The 15,850-nt window shown below is 36.9% G+C and overlaps 1 long non-coding RNA gene across 3 annotated transcripts; it reads right to left on the bottom strand.

The window, feature by feature from the left end:
- Positions 1-1,433: 1,433 nt before the first annotated feature.
- LOC135308410 (uncharacterized) lies at positions 1,434-9,247 on the bottom strand. Of its 3 annotated transcripts, none has more exons than XR_010368847.1 (4): positions 9,169-9,247; positions 8,868-8,963; positions 4,678-4,807; positions 1,434-1,600 (listed from the first exon to the last, which is right to left on the bottom strand). It is a non-coding gene; the product is annotated as an uncharacterized LOC135308410 (long non-coding RNA). The 3 variants fall into 3 exon arrangements; XR_010368848.1 differs by having other exon boundaries at positions 4,678-4,803; XR_010368846.1 differs by lacking the exon at positions 4,678-4,807.
- Between the last annotated feature and the right edge of the window lie 6,603 nt (positions 9,248-15,850).

Below are 15,850 nucleotides of genomic sequence, written 5' to 3'. Positions count from 1 at the left end.
CAGAGCTTCTTTTTTAAATGCTGAATGGAGATAAAATATCTGAGTAAAATCTTTCTATTGAATGCACTCTTGCCAATCACTGAAAAGTAGAGTCTTATCTCTATAGGATATGCATGATTCACATTTTATTACCTTTTAAAATTTTTTCTAAGATGATACTCTTTGTTTTGAAACAGACGTAAAACCTTGCCTATGTGTTCCAAGTGTAAATTAACACTGTTGCATTTCATTAGCCAAAAGAAAACCTGGAAACTCTGAATGGCCCTTTTTTTCCTCATTGGCTTGTAAATTCTAAAACTCACAGATGATTACTGAAATAGGAATATTATTAATGTCTTTCACAGCAAAAAATTAAATGACCCATCTGACACATGGTCTAGCTTTGTTTAAATTGTTTCTTCCAATTCAATGGTTGTGGAAGAATATTGATCACCATTTAAAATGAATGGGCCATAATACCCTCCTATGTTCCTATAAGAGCTAACACATATAGCAGCTATTTCCACTGCTGCATTCTTTGGTTTCACATCTAAAATATTCAATAAAATACCTTTTATTTTTTTCCTAAGCTGTTGTAAAACTAAGCTTGCTGCTCACTTGAAAGGGTAAAATCCTATTTAGTGGAACATTGCTCCTGAGCTACTGATGTTCACTGTTTTACTGATGTTTGTCCTGCTTTTAGGGCCAGTGCTAGAAAATAGTACCAATGGGTGCTTGTGTGCTTTAGGTGATGTGTTGTCACTGTATGAAAAATGAACCAACCAAGCAAGATGTTAGGAACTAATACTTAAAACCTGTCTCAAGAAAGTGTTGATTGCCTCTGCAGCTCTGATGGTATTATAGTTTTACTGGTTTCTTAGCAAGGAGTAAGGCATGAATATCATCATGTGGCATTATTTGGGCAGACCACCAAGAAAGCTAGGCTGCACTGCTGCTGCTCATCCACTGAAAGACTTTGGGGAAAATACTCAGCCTCCTTATATCTTCATTTTTCTCTCTTTCTTAAATGTGGCAAGACATTTACCTCCTCTATGAAGTGTTCACACATGAGTTTTGATGAAAAATGTTATGGGAAAGATAGGTACTAATAACATTTGAATGGCCTTGCAAGAAAAGTGGCTGAACTAAGAAAATGAACTGAGTAGTTGACATTCATAATCACAGCAACTTTTGCTGACTGGCAAATGACTAAAGCCTGGAATTTCTGGCTTATTCTGAAGATTTGAATTGTGTAATTCAAATCTCCCTTAGAAGAGTTAGTGTTGAAGGGAAATGTATGATGTATAAACACATATCAGAAGATGCAGCTTCATATGCAGTTTAGAGTAAGAGGGAAAAACTTTTCCAAAGGAAAGTAATTGAACGTGCTGATACTCATAAACCCATAGGTCACGTAATTTTGTGGAGCAAAACCATGGAAAGATAATCTCTGCTGGTTTTGTACAAACCTTTCTGGGTTTGTTGTTGTTAAGATTATCTTCAGAGCTGTAGCTGAAAGCCTCTGTCTAGCACTTCTTGAATATAGAATTCTGCAGTTGTATGCACAGCAGCATCCAGAGGGTGCACATTGCCTTGTAGGGGAGACAGCAGGCTAGTGTTCCTGCACCACATCAGGAAAAAAAATGTATTGGTCACAAATGCTTGCAAACTTTCTTTTCAGTTGAACATTTACCTTTTATGTCTTCCACTATGATGGCTAAGGCAACGTGTGGTTTTTGCAAACAATTTTTTCAAGTACCAGTCATGATCTTCAATTAATCAACAGCTGCATTGATTTAGCCATGGTAGCAGTAGACCTTGAAGTGTGAAAATTATTAGTACAACACCCCAGCAGATACCCAAAATCTTAGACAATTCCTGGAGTGCTGATTTCCATGAATTTAAGTAGCTGGAAATATTTGTGATGTGTAATAGCCTGGCACAGAGCTCTATCACTGAAAACAAGTGCATCATGTGACCCTGGTGAGCAAAGAATCCTTTCTGGGAGGAAGTATAAGAGTGGAATTTGGGAAGAGGAGAATCTGTGGGTGTTGCAGACTAACCTGTATGAGAATCAGATAAGTCCTAACTGAAGATGTCTGAACATCCATTTGAACAGAATAATGAGTTATTAATACTTAGTTATCTCAGAAGAAGATGTTGAGAAAAAGAGGGGCCTGTGGCAAGGATCTCTATGGAACATTCAGCTTGGTTCAGTTAGAGAGACATTTTTGTTGCTTTGGCAGTACTTCTATTGAATTGGCTGTATCTTGACTTTCATATTTCCTGGGACATATTAAATAGAATGGGAAAGCAGTAGATCTGTCCTCTGAGTCAGCAAAGATTTTAAGGAAAATTGAAAGGTATTGTTCATTTGGATTGCTTTGTAATCTATTGTGCAAATCCCTAAAATGCAAAACAAAAAATGTCAATATAAAAAAACTCAGTAATAAAACTTTCCCATTTAGAACTTCATAGTCAAATTAATCAGAGTACACCTTCTATTTTGGAAGAACAATTTTTATCAATCCTAGTTGATTTAAAGAATATATTTCTTCAAAATGTGGCTGTGTGCACGTTCAGTTCTGCATTTTTTTTTTTTTCATTTGTGATCTATGTTAAAATCACTTGCAGAAATGTTGGGATTAGTTAGAGTTGTTAAAAAAATATGTACACTGCTGAGTGCTGAGTGGAACAATTTTTGCTGGTGTGTAGTACAAATGCTACAGAAATATGTATTGCAATGTTATATGGAGATTGTTACACTAATGATGCAGAGCATAAATTTGCCAGCTTTTCAGATGATGGAAAGACAGAGAATATTAACAGGGCTCTAATAATGAATTTAAGATTAGTTTGTTCCTTTGATATTATATATCACATAGCAGACTATGCACAGTCCCAGTCTGAAGACAGACAACAGAATTCTTGTGTGTATTTTATTGTTTAGATGATGTGTTTAACAAGTATTGCTTTATACCAGCAAATCAAAGAAATGCATTTTGATAAAAAAGAGACGTACTTGACTAGATTTCTTTTTATGTCTTAATTGTTGCTGTCCTGCATAAGGCTCTGCTATTAGAGTCCATTAGCAGAGTGACTCTACAACTTGGTGAGGGATTTATGGATCAGTTTGACTCTGCAGACATCGTGGTTAAGGTGTGAAGCAGACATAGGAAATTCAGTACTGCCGAAACCCAAGAAGGGACTACAGTAGCCTTCAGCAGAGGTTGTTACAATAGTTTCTTCTTAAGGCAGAGAAGGAAATTGTAAGGAAAGTGTCAAATCATAACTGATTATTGTTTGCAAATTCTGGCCATCCAAGAGGGCATAGTCGAATAACTTAGATATAAACAATTACTTTATAATCGAAAGGGTATATAGGTATCCTGGATTTATAAGCTTTTAACTACAGTACAAGAAGAGCATGCAGAAAAGACTGAGATTACATGTGAAAGAACCACAGCACAATGACACCTGTCGTACTATGCTGCAAGGGGAAGGTCCTTGGGCAAAGATCTTGTTTCCTTATCTGTACTGTGTGATGCTTTACTCTCCTCTGCTTCCTTTTTATACTGAGAAACACTTGTCTTTACGGGTTTGAAATAATTGATTTCTTGTAACTGTAGTCTCTTCTAAACCTGGTGCTTTTGTGAAAGAGGCTGCTAATTCTCAAAAAAAGAAAAAAAAAAGAGAAAGATTAAAAAATCTACAGTACTATGGATTATGTTACTGTCTGTGGCCCAGCATTTCCAGTCACATTTTATTTCAAGAAGAAGCAGTCTGTGTCTATGTTATATGTATGTTTCAGTTACCCTGTGCTAACTGAAGTAAAGGCCAGGCATGGGAGAGACTGCTGGCTACCCTGTGGAATTCCCAGCCCACTTATGGACTATGCTGATTTACCTTTCCAAGAAAATATCTGAGCAATGTTTGAGGGACTTGATGTGTTATAAATCATTCCAAATGGGAGGTGTGGGGAGCAGAATAGCCTCCCTTCTCTGTACACCATCTTCCAGCCCAGCTGGCTAGACAGAGATGAGAGGCAGCAGACATGAAGTTACCTTTTCAGTAGTGCAGGTTGGTCAAGGAGAATTCTTTTAAACGCTGATGAGGGATGCTCCTGTAGAGCATAATTATATATGGCTGATGAAAGAAATTACAAATAGTGGGTAAAGAGATATTGCAAATGTAGCTGCAAGTGACTGGGAGGCTGTGTTGATGGGAATGCTTAGGGGTCAGGAACTGGAATCAGCATTATTCAGTATATTCATTAATAACCTTGAGGGTAAAATGAATTCCATACAAATTAAAATTTTTAGACAACATGCCTTAAAGGAAGAGTAAATAGAGAAGATGGAAAATTAAAATCCAAACGGGTCTGAATGCTTTGAGGGTGGATCAAAAAGAGATGAAATTTATGTAAAGAAATTGAGGCAAAACATCAGAAGACATATTTGAAGTTCTTTTTTGTTGTAAGCATCAGAGAGTTTTGGTGAATTTTTGCACCATCTGTTCTTTCATTTTTTTGACACAAAAACCCTCTTTGCCCTTGAGTCCCCTAAAGTCACACATAGAACAATAGGACAATAGGGTGCAATGGCATAAAGGTCTGAGTAGCCAAGACACCTTAGGGGTGTCTAGGGATTTTTACTCCCAGATCCATCCCACCTGACTACAGGAACTTAACTGAAGTACCTAGGTTAGGTATCCCATTATAGTTAGGTAGGATGCATCCAAGCCTCACAGGTGACCATTAGAAGAGCACAGACAAGGTGACTTTCATCATCATCTTCTCTCTAAGTAGTACTCTTGTCCCATCAGCTGTCTTGGAAGAACATGTTTTATAAGTAGGGAAAAATAAAAAAGGAAGGGTTCACTGAGAAAACTGCAAGGAATGGGAGCACTGCTCCCATTTCATAATAAGAAATAAATGCAATAGCACCAATTTCTTTTGTGATCCAAGTGTCCAAATGAATTGGATCATCAAAGGTTATACTGCGTAAGCGTTAAGCAGAATATGGTTTGAAAGAAATCAGTGTCTTGTAATAACTGTAAGGATAAAAGAGTCTAAAATATCCAACTATATATAATATCTATGAAATTAAGCTGCATAATGTAATGACATGTTATGCTACCATTAACACATTATAACTATGTAATTTGGAAGGCTAATTTTTTTTTGTAAAACCACTTAACTACATAAAATTGAAAATAATGATTATTGTAACTACTTCCATTTTTTGTCTTTGGAAGTTCAAAATTAAATATGCCATATACAGTTATTTTATGGTGATGTGTAATTTTATGAAATGGTCGTATAACATGTACAGTAATTATTGACATAAAAATCCTAAATACATAAATCATCACATATAAAATCTGTTATAACACATTAACTTTACCAGCAGCCAAGGTAAGTCATTCAGCATCTCATTGACTTAACACCCAGAGTTGACCAAGGAACCCAGATAATATGACAGGAAATTGCAAATCTCAGTTAAGATATAAAATAATAATATCAAGGCAGCCTTGGATCTGAAACTTCTCCATTCTGTTTTCTTCTGACTTTCTAGTACTTCAGTTCTTTGAAGACCAGCATGGAAAAAAGTAAAACCTGGCAGGTCACCCCAAAGGCCCTCTTAGTCTAGTTGTAATGTATCTTGCCGTTGGGTTCCCATCAGTCCTTTGGAGACTATTCAACTGCCTAACTCAGCTCATTTTCAGGAAATTTTTTTTAATATTCAGTCTAATTTTTTCTCTATCGCTCTTGCTAATATGCTTTAAAAATTTAGACTGTTATCATTCTCCCCATATGTCTTACTTATGACTCTGTGAAATTATATGTATACATGTCTTCCAGCCTCATAACCATTTCTATTAGTCTTCTCGGAACACTCTGTAAATTGTTGCTATCTTTTACAGAGGTCTCCTGCTCTGACTCATAAATCCACATATATTTCAGCTACTTTGGGGAAACCAACCTTTGCCGCTAATGAATCAAAATTATTAAAAGCAGTATTTATTTCATGCCAGGATTATGTGAGAAGGAAAACTCAATTGTCAAACCACCAGCAAAAGTGTGAGCTTATGATAAATCAGAGTTTATCAAACAATATCAATTCTTGAATTTTAAAATTTTCATTCATTCTGAAGAAGTAAGAAATCCTTTTTTAAAAAGTCTTCCCTGTAGCTAAAAACTTAGGGAGATAAAAGAAATATTTTGAAAGGTAATTTTTTCTGATAACATACTCTGTTCTTTATTTGTGATGTTATTGTATTTTTTTATTCAAATAAATAAAAAAATATTTACAAAAGGATAATAATAGATTTTTATCAACACTCTTTGAAGTTTTCCCACTTGGAATTCTGAAAAATCTGGGCATTCACAGGGAAAATATTTCAAAATTTTTTGATAAACTAATTTTTGAGGAGATAGAGCTAGAAAAGCTACATTCTTTCACCTGTCTCCTTCACTGCACAGACTGAAAGATGATTGGAAATGTCAAAGCACTTTTAATTCTATTGTACAGTATATCCTCAGAGAATAAGGCTGATGCACTAATGGGCACAGAACATTTTACAGAAAAATATGGCAAAAGAGTTTATATGCGTTGTCTCATGTAAGAGCTAGGCTTTGCAGTTTAATAAGAGGGGTAGATTTTACATGTTCTTTGTAACCTAATGTTCCTAGGAAATGAAATGAGTTGTGTTAGATACGGGCAACTTTGTTCATCCTGGGAGTTTGGAAGACCAGAATAGGATAGGAGAAGAACAGAGGTGTAGGAATGTTCCTCCCTTCCCTGGACCTTGTCTGAAGGTGTGTGTTGCCAGAAACTGCACCCAATTTCCTTTATGTGCCTGATTTCCTTCCACTGCGTTGTTCTGGTCTGTAAGCTGTGCCACCCCACAGAGCAGATCTGTCTCAGGCTCATTCAGTGTGCAAAGCTGAATGATACCAAGTGTTAAAGAACCCCCAACGAGAGGGGTGATAGTACCAAGCCAACATTACCAGTTCAGCATAACAAGGTCACTGTTTCTCACTGATCTGAGAGGAGTTTGCAGTATGGTAGAAACATCAAGATGAGAATTCCATGCAGAAAGATTTCTTAGCAGCAAAAGAGTGTTTACAGAAGCACTGGAGACCCAGCATTTTCCCCTAGAAGATGGGGTTTTGCTGCTCAGGACCCTCTTCAGTATTTTTTTCTTCCATAAATCTGGTGACTCTCTCCAGCATCTTTAAGGGACGGCCTTACCAGGCACCATTTAGGTATTTATTAAGGCCAAATATAAGAATAGTGAAGCATTTATATGAGATTTTTCATTAAATGTGCTATACGTTTATTAAACGTGCTATATTCAGAAAAGTCTGGCCCAAGCAAGTTTACTGGCATTTTCAGACTTTTATGCACCAGAATAATTTATTTCTTCATGCATGAAATGTACTTCCAACATTTATTTTTTCAAGGCTTCATATTCAACATGTTCCTGTAAATTCAGCTGAAATGGTAGAAATCAGGAAAGTTTTGTAAATTGTTAAATTCTCTTTTCAGCAAAGAAGTGGCAATCTTCTAAGAATGGAAAGCTGAGGTGAAAGCTGAGGTGTTAGGAAAAAAAATTTTTAAAAATTAAATATTTCTAAAATATTGTCAGAAAGAGAACTCACTGAGTTGGAAATTAAAGGTCCTACTCAGAATGACTAGCCTACAAGTGTGGAGGTGAGTGTGCTTATAATACTATTGTATTTTAATACTAGATTTTCCAAGTATTAGATCTGAACATCAGTAGTGTGTTTTCTTTTCCCTATGCAGTGTGCACACTCAAATCCCATTAATGTCAGTGAGAATTTGTATCAACAGGAGACTATAGATCCCTGAGATACTTTTTTATAATGGTGAAGACCTAGTTGAAGAAACTATGGCAGATCAATAATGCACTGAGGACACATTTTTTTCCTAGGTGCAGCATACTAGAGGTTTTTTAATGTCAAAACTCAGATAGGAAGCAGAAGCAAACAAGAAGTGGAAATAGCAAATCACTTGGCTGGCTTGAATAGCTTTTCCTATTGACAGTCTGGAACATAATGCAGGAAATTTATCACTGATTCCCATTGCTACATTTTTGTATTTCTTTCAGAGTAATTGTGACATCCTCCTGCTAACTGGCAATGTTAACTAGTGTCTGTTCTGCAAACCTGTCTCTTTGGCTAACAAAATATTAAATGGCAGGGCAACCTCAAGAAAAGCCCAAAGGGAGCTAGGTATGGTCATGTGTTACATGAGCAGCTTGGAGTTGAAAGGTATCCTGTGGTAACTATTCCATTCATACAGAATTTCTGCAAACAGAGTTAAGTAAATGTTTCATACCAGTATCCTGCTGGCTTTTGACTGTAGATAAAGATGTTGAGTGTGGTGCCTTTGAAATGTGGGCTCTAATTTATGCAATTTGCATTATTTTTAGTGTCTGGCAGCTGTTATATCTTTTTTGTTTTTTCCTCTTCAAATAAAGGGCATTTGGGTTTTTTTTTTACAAGTTGTTAATATTGGTTTACCATTTTTGTAATATCAAGCTAAGGATGCATGATTATGTTATAGGAGGAATAAACTTGAAATTCTGGAGAGCAATATGTGCTATAACAACACTGTTTTCCTTAGATCAAATCAAATAATAGTTATGGAGGGAAAACCTGCATTTGAAACTTGCTACTTTCTTCCAAAGACAGTGAGAGTTGCTACTGAGAGCAAGGTCAATGCAAAAAAAAAAATAAGCCAAACCAAACCAAAACAATAAGAAAAAAGCCCCAAAATAAAAATGTGAAGAAAATCAATAAATACCTAAATTATTTAAGGAAAAAATACAACGGGGTGTCTTACTGTCATGCACCATACCCTGCACTGGAGAGCAGACAGGTGGATTGTCTCTAGCCAGAGCTGGGCTGGACACTCTCTCCAGCATGCTCATTAGCAGCTCCGCGCCTGGGCTCCCTGTTAGTAGAAAGGCAGGGATCACAGCAGGGAAGTTAGATCTCAGGCTTCTCACATTCCTGCTCTATCTCAGCAAAGCTTTGGAAAGCCTTTTCTGGCAGCTCATTAGTAGGTGCACTGATGCATAAGAGAAAGTCATTAGAAGTGTTTTTCAACATTGGCTTTTGATCAGGTGACTAGTAGCTTCGTAGAGACATTTACTTACATTGTTTTCTATATGAGATTCTGTTGCTATATTGAGAATGACACACATATAAAATGTGGAAAACTAGCTTGACCTTTCTATGACAAAAGGAAAAAAGCTCCATTAGTTCCCTGAATCTTGTCTTTATATTGTCAACTATGACGTAATAGAAGCATGGAATACTCACTCTTTTAGCTTTAATAATCTATGCCAAGTTCAACTCTAGCGTTTGATTTAAGGTTATGACAAAAAGGATACTACTACGAAAGAATACAGCTGGCATGCCTTAAACTTTATGATTTACTTTTAGCAATAAGCGTTAGATACTTTTTTTCCGTGCATACTGGCATTTTTAGCATTTTAAGACTAAATCTATCTGTAGGGCAAAGTAAAACGCGCAGTAAAATTTTATTGGATCGGATAGGGTGGACTGCTTAAGTGCTCTGAGTAGTATCTCTGCTGGAAGGATTCCTTGTTGCATGGGAATAATTTTACCAAACCCCAAGAAAACTATGCAAGTTTAACTGGAAATAGTTCTAACAAAACTTTAACTAGCATCTTGTTTTCTCAAACCTGCTTAAATAGGCGGTAGAAAACGAAGTTGTGAACAGAAACCAAAGAAGTTTGGTGTAAGAGTTATGCTTTGATAATGAACTTTGGTTACTGCCCCTTTCTAGAGGCTCGATTGTTATGTAATATTACACATTCCAGTATGATAATACTTCTCCAATCCCAAATGCCTGTGGTGACTGTCTAGTGCCTTTGCTCTGCAGAAAAATGTCATGTTAAGTACATGCTATGACGTACAACCAAAGAAGAGGAGGTAAAGTGGCTTTTGTAAGTTTACTGAAACAAAATACATCAGCTTAATCAGGCCTGCTTCTGGCTATGTATGGACATGACATGCCAATTACATAAAGTTCCAGCTCAGCTAAGACTCCTGCTGACTAATTCAGTGTTGATTGTTTTCCGCTACATGGCTTTGAGTGCTTGTTAAGGCTGAGGGAAAAAAGGGAGAGGGGCAACAATTGTAGGAATTCTTTGCTTCCATCAAACTGTCTTATGATTGCCAGCAATTAGTTAAGCTCCTTGGCAGTAAAATGACAAGATGGGACTTGACCAAATACAATGTGTGGAGCGCATAGGCATCTGCCCCAGCTGAAAGACATTACAATGTTTGTTAACCTTAAGGGTCATTCCTGATTCACTTCTGCAGACAGAAAACAAGATTTATATAACACAGATCAATACAGCCCTAAGACTTTCGCCATTGAGGATGCTAGATTGAGGCACTTCTCTTTATCAGTTTACCATGACACTAATGTATTTTGCCTGTTTTGCCTGGGCAGTGATGAATCTGTTGGCAAGAGAAAACAAATAAGTTCTGTTGTTGAGAGACATGTTGTCTATGATTTGTCTCAGCAGACATGCCAACTTGCTGGCCAATTCATTTCCTATTTAATTTAAGTGGCATATCTGTCTTCCCCTTTCTGGTATGTCTTTTGTCTGCTGCACACCCATACTGGCATGGCAAGAGGCGCCTGCAGTAGATCTTTTCAGGTAAGACTGATATATCTGAGGCAGAAGCAAAGTAAAGAATCAGAATCCCTGACTTTTAGTATGGGATTTTTTGTAAATGATATTTTTCTCTCTATTTGTACTCTGAAGAAATCACTTTAATAATCTATTTCAGACAGATCATAGGGATTTATTTCGCATACACTCATAACTCAGTACCTTTTGAAAATATGCCCAGTAACGTGCTGTACTGATAGGGGGGTATATGATGCAGCAAAAGTAGAACAATTTTTTTCTATTTGCAAGAGCAACTTTTTAATGTTATTTGCTTGGAAAATGAAATATGCATTTAGGGTAGTCTTTACTGGGCAGAGAGAAGCTGGGTGCCTAAGGACTGCAAATGAGTTCTGTTGGTTGTCAGACCAAATATCACCTGCACCAGAAAATCCTTTCTCTTGCTTCAGAATGACAAATGCAATTCTGTCTGTCCCAGGTTTGACATTCCTTCTTTAAAACAATTAGTTACACAAGCTGCTCATTGCTTCTGGAAATAGGACAATATAGAAATTATACATAAAAAAATATATCTTCTAAAACCCTCTAAAGTGAATGTTGAATGAGCATTTCCCTTAAGAGGCCCTACATCTGGAGGGGTGGGAGCCTGTATCAGAGAGGGCCTTCTCAGCTGAATCCCCTTCAGCCCTGGAATTTTCTTACCCAGTTTGTTAACCTCTAGGGCAGGGTGCAGAGCCCATGTGCTCATTCGGGGCCAGATCCTGCCAGTCTTATTTATTTTGAGTGGTAGCATACTCCAAAGGCAGTTAGATCAACTCCAATGGGACCATATGGTTCTACTCAATGCAAGGAACAGTGGCAAAATCAGGGCCTTGGGCTTTTTCCAAAAATGCCTTAAATTTAGCAGGCATTTTGTTTTGAGAACAATAATCTTCTTATAACTCTATCCTTGTTATTGTTGTGGTAATAGATTTTAGTAATTTTCATTCCATGGGTAAGATAACCTTTTATGATTCAAGAGACTATGGCTTCATAAACTGAATGATTAAATAAATAGAATATTTGAAATGCTAAAAAAGGGAGGGAAAGGAAAGGCAATATTCAAGTGGTTCAAGCCTGACAACTTTTGCTAGCAGGCTTACACACAACACATATTACCAAGTACATTTACATCAGCATGTCTATTGTCCACCTACCACTGCAGTACTGCAAGTTTCTGTTTTACAGGATCATATGCTAGATGAAGAAAAACTTTACTGAAGACAGGAAAGCATCGTAACTTAAAACTGTCAAACAGTACCATCATTTAGCAAGGACAGAATTCAAGCAGTGGAATAGTTAACATAAACCACACTTCTCAAATGTGTCAGCTAAATATCTGTGGCAGAACACATTAATTATAGCAGTCAGTTTACCTTTATCCTTCACAACATTTCTGATTAAAATTTCACACATTACAATGATATGTGTCTTTTCTACAAGCTATGAAATCTACTCAACGTCAATAAGTTCTTATTTTGTTATTGAAAGGCTTGATGTATGTATAAAAAAAAAAAGACTTTTGATCCCTGACAGTGAAATCAAAAACTTAACTTCTGTTTTGAATATAGTCACGCTACCTGCATGTATTATATGCCTGTGCAAAGCAATCATTAGTAGCGTTGGATAAAAAGGAACAAAAAAAAGTCCCTAACTTTGCTGCCAATAGAGGGTATGTGGTTTCAAATTTTATATTTGCTGAGCTTAATTAACCCATAGATTATGTTTTGAAAGGTATGTTCAATTAACTGAGTCCCTCATGAGGAATTATATACAGGAAGAGATAATCACAACATTTATCCGGTTTACAAATGTATATGCTTAGGTTAAAAATGTTCTGCTTTTTTATTCCATAGAGATATAAAGATTGATAGAAAAATAATGTAAACCAATAATTGCAAATACTTACACAGTAATGTGCATAAAAAATTCCAATTATATTCATTATTAAGCATATAAAACTATTTTTATTGGTAGATAATTACTGATGAAAATATTTAACATTTTATTTGCATCTAATTCAGGAATTTATATTTTAAATAAAGTTGCATGTTTACAACAAGGAGATCCACTGAGGCACATAAAGTATCTAAATCACTCTACAGAAATGTATCTCGGTGGAAAGAGGTGATGCAGAATGTAGGTCCAGTGTAAACCTTTGTAATTAAAGCATAAGCACTGCTTGAATTTGGTTCATGTGTATTCTCCAAGCCAGCTGGATAAGCCTAGAAATACATTAAGCCAATCCAAAGGCAAATACATGCTGTGATGTACTGGTAATCTCCTGCATCGTCATGTACTTGTTGAAAATGAGTGTGTGATTCCATGTGTAATAAGAGAAGTTTGACAAGGGAGCAAAATCATACACTGTCAAAACAAGTGTCTGGACTTTGCCTACACATATATTTTTTGTTAATATACTTGCTTCCAAAGTGACATTTATTTGGTAGGGCAGCACCACTCTTCCCTGACAATGCATTGACTATTTTGATTTCACTGAGAATAGTTTTGACTGAGAACATTTTCTTTTACTGAGGCCATTTCTCACTGACATAAATGAAATCTGATAGTCAAGGCAGGCTCTTGGCTTGGCAACAAGCCACTGGCTTGATTGTTGGAAGGATAGAGCAAAATGTTACAGAAGTAGTCCCACAGGGAGAAATCGCTCCTCTCTCAACAGCACCCTCTGAGGAGTGACTGCGAGTTTCCTCACTGGCACGTCGGCACGTCCCTCCCTTGCTGGCTAGGAGTGAAGGGAAACGCTGTGCTAGGGCTGTGCCCCTCTCTGGAGGACATAGCCCTAGGACACAGCACTGCTGGAAGGGAAGATAGTACCTACCGCCCAAAGAATAATGCAGAGGTTGGGGAACACTTGCTTTGTGGAATTTTTAGGTTGCAGAGCCTCATTGGGGTTAGATTGCCTAAGATGGGATATGAATGTATTTCAGCATGGATCTCTTCACTTCTGCATTATAGGCAAGGCTGAACCTGGACAGTGCTGTACCTATGCTACTGTAATACAAAATGTATATGTTGCAAGACAAAAGAAGTAATGTACAACATTCTGTAAAGGCAGCTCTAAAGGGGATTCAACAGGATCATGTCCCAGTCAAACTGATTATTACTCTATTTTACATTGAGTTTCATGGTCTGCAAAGTGAGCCAATAAAGGCCAAACCTTTGCCAAAAGAGCTGGAGATGCCCTGGTCTAGTAATTACCAATATAGTGACTCCATCTCAGTCTCAAGGGCAGCCAAAGTGCTATTCAGATGATAAATAAGCAAGGTAGTTCTTAATCTTGCTGAAAGATAAAATGTTGCTTTCCTCTGTTCTACTACTGTCTCACTGATTGCTTCCAAGAAAATGCGCAGGTTTTTGAAAGCACTTTAAGACTTTCATTTATAATGAGCTGAAGAAGGCCAGTGAGATAAACTCTCTTGTACAAATGATTCTTAAATAAAAATAGTTTAGGTAGAGCTCTTCATTCAGATCTCCTGGGAGTAATGTGTCCAATGTAAATACCCTAAAGGCCTACCTTTTAGCAAGTTCACAATCTGTATTCTCCTCTCTCTATAAGGCATTGTTGTTCTAAATGCTTCTGAGTTTCACATTAGGAATTTCATAGTGCAAATAATAAAGAATTTAGCCATAGAGTGGTCTTCTGTTTCCCCATCTTATCAAGCACAACCAGCTGAATGAGTTGCTTTTGAGTTTTGGTGGATAAACCAATGTATGTTAAAACCTCTGCTTATGTGGTCTTATGAATAACAGTACTAGAGAAAAACTTGATGAAACCTGGCTGTGTCAGCATACAAAACCAAAATAAGCAATTCTTTTTTGTCTTGTCATAATAGAAGGCATTTTCTGACAGGCACATGGAGTTATAGCATCCCAAGTCTACCCAGTTGATAATGTGTAAGAGTTTGCTTCCTGAAGAGATTAAAATTTCATGCAAAAAGATGAGTGTTTTATTATGTTAATAATTGTTCCACAATAAGTGTCTCTGTAGATTCCTGACCCTATGTGAGTTTACAAAAATTGGAGATAATCTGAACTAATTTTAAAGAGGAATATGGTTTCATCTCCCTGCAAGTACTACACTTCCCAAATTATTCAAATGCTTTATGCAACCCACAGCAATAGGAGTCATAACTATTAGGTGCTCTGGTGCACCAGCATGACATCATCCAAACTTTCAACACCTATTTAAACTTAGCAACAATCCATACATTTTCAACATGCAATACACATTGGTCAGGGGATTTTAAAACAGTCATTGTATTTGTGAAATTATGAGGCTCTGAGGGAACATTTGGTCCACCAATAGGGTGGGCTATTTGGGGACTCCCCTTCTTGTCTTCCTTCAGGGAGGATCCCCCTCCTAAAACCCCTGACCCCTCCACTGTCTCTGCCACATATCAGGGAGCCAGAGTAGAGTTCAAAATTGGACCTGCTATGTTCATATTTTGAATAGCATTTATGTTTACCTCATTTCAGAGTTCATGTGTTTATTTTTACAAGAGAAGATGATCATGAAACAGAGGTGTGAAAATTTAGATAGCAGCTGATTAGTTTTAGTCAGACTGTTACAGAGCGTAATGGATTTTCAGCTTTCTCTATTCTTTATCCTCTGACTTCAGGCAATTATTTAGGAGTGCTGGAAGAATGAGTTCTTGGTCACAATTTCACAACATAGAATGCACACGTAGGACCACACCAATTAATTGAATTTATATAAAAATGTTTATTCAATTTTAATTAGATTGAGCTATATTGTGGCCATATTGAATTAACTTAAGCAGTGGCTTCTCAGTTTCATTGTTGTACTACAGTGTATGCATTGTTGCATATTTGCCCCAGTTCTTACAAAAAATGAAAATATGCCTCATGCTCCAGATAGCTTATAGTAAACTCAAAAGGCCAGGTTGGTTTAGCGTGTGTGATGTCGAAGGGAAATGTGGAAGTAATTTTTGGTATCCTGCCCACTGGGTTAAGCTGGAGAAAGGAGGAATAGCCCCTAAATTTTCCATCCCACTGAAAAATGACTCTGCAGCTCAGTGATTACAGCTGCAGCAACGCCCCTTTTCTATTTATGCTGAGCAGTGGAACTACATAAAAGCTTCCCCCCAGG

The sequence above is a fragment of the Passer domesticus genome, chromosome 10, assembly GCF_036417665.1.
Source record: "Passer domesticus isolate bPasDom1 chromosome 10, bPasDom1.hap1, whole genome shotgun sequence".
Taxonomy (NCBI): Eukaryota; Metazoa; Chordata; class Aves; order Passeriformes; family Passeridae; genus Passer; species Passer domesticus.
This window is presented reverse-complemented; position numbering and strand designations above follow the sequence as displayed.